We start from the raw sequence: 1,727 nt of genomic DNA on the forward strand, positions 1-1,727 counted from the left end.
GAGTTTTTAGTAAATGCTACTGGTACTAGACGTACAGGATTGAAGGAGATCCTAGCTGATGAATCATTATCAGATATTAGTAACCTGTCACTATGAGGAGGACGTGATATTAAGGTAAGAATTATTAACTGTTTGATACATTAATACAATCAAAAGGTCATTATCTTAATTTCTTATCAAAATGAATCAGTCTTTGTCATAATTGTGTTAAACTCACCTTTCAGCTGATGTACAGTGTACAGTACAGCTGGAGGGAGGAAGTTTTGCCTTTTTGTCAAAAATAAACCCACCATTTCGACCTTTTGCTCAATGGCACATGACCACAAATTTTGCCAAAATCATGCCCCTCCAAAATTACTAGCTATACAGTATACCACCTTAATGCTCGGTTATATTATTATTATTATTATTGTGTAGGAAGTGATTGGAATAACTAAAGAATTCAAGACACCATCGACTCTAATAAAGCTAGGTATGTTATAATATGTACTATCACAATTGTCAAGTAGTGGGAGTGTAGACCGTACTGTGTATATACACATTATTAATTATTATTTTTATAGATATTAAAGATCTTGATATTGTCATTGAAGAGCTAACAATACTCAACCATTTACCTTGCCATATATGGCATGATCTTGGTCTTCAGCTAGGACTCTATCAGCCAACACTAGAAGGCATCTATGAAGATAATAATGGAGACTTTAAGAAGTGCTTCAGACAGTGTATGTCTGCCTGGTTAAGAGGAAAAGATAAAGTGAGAGAGAAAGGAGGTCCCAGTTGGTCATCATTAGCTACAGCACTGGATAAAGAAGGAAAGCATCACATTGCTAGTTACATTAGAGATAAATATTGTGATCCATCACTATTAGGAGGACATGATATTGAGGTAAGAATTAAGTTGACTCACAAACTGTTTGATACACCTGAATAAACTAGAGGTCATACCTTACAAGTAATTTTTATCAAGTTACCTATACTCAAATTTTTGTCATGATTGTGGGCTGTCATTTTGTGGCTTTTACTATTATCACTACTGTTAAACTCACCTTATATGCACCTTGATAAACTAGCACTGTGACAAAATCAGTTATTATTATATTATTGTATAGGAAGTGATTGAAGAATTCAACCCAGACACTAAAATAAAGCCAGGTATATAGTATGATATCGTATATATTTGACGTCACTCAAAGGAGCCGCGAGGTCTATATTTTATATTGGCAGATGCTCACTGCAACTGCCAAATCTGCTAATGTTAATTACCCACCAATATTTTCATACAGTATGTATTATCACAATTGACTAGTGGGAGTGTAGACTGTGTAGATGTAATATTTGTGAGTATACACGTACTTCATTGGTCCACAGAGAACTAGCAAGGGTGAGGTGTATACAATGTATGAAAGCATATAGTGTCATGCATGTATGGTGAACTAGGGCACTATTTTTTTATAGTAGTGCTTTAACTATTAAATGACTATGTCATCTATTTTCAGGAAAAATAGAGAAATGGCTAAAAGAAGGAAAAGTTGTGCTGAAAGTCACTCGTATCAATATGCATGGTGCACCTGGAGCTGGTAAAACATGTTCACAACACCTCCTACTTAATGAGCCACCACCTGAGAATGATAATAGTACACCAATAGCTTGTCCTGCTGTTCAGGCAACAAGAATATCCATTGATGGTAAAAATAAGTGGGAGAGAGTTGAGCTTGAAGATTTAT

General features: G+C 35.1%; 1 long non-coding RNA gene across 1 annotated transcript; it reads left to right on the forward strand.

Annotated features, from left to right (window-relative positions):
- Positions 1–6: 6 nt before the first annotated feature.
- Positions 7–759, forward strand: LOC109590714 (uncharacterized). Its single transcript, XR_002189469.1, has 3 exons — positions 7–114; positions 418–472; positions 564–759. It is a non-coding gene; the product is annotated as an uncharacterized LOC109590714 (long non-coding RNA).
- Positions 760–1,727: the final 968 nt, after the last annotated feature.

The sequence above is a fragment of the Amphimedon queenslandica genome, unplaced genomic scaffold (assembly GCF_000090795.2).
Source record: "Amphimedon queenslandica unplaced genomic scaffold, v1.1 AMPQUscaffold_9600, whole genome shotgun sequence".
NCBI classification, from domain to species: domain Eukaryota; kingdom Metazoa; phylum Porifera; class Demospongiae; order Haplosclerida; family Niphatidae; genus Amphimedon; species Amphimedon queenslandica.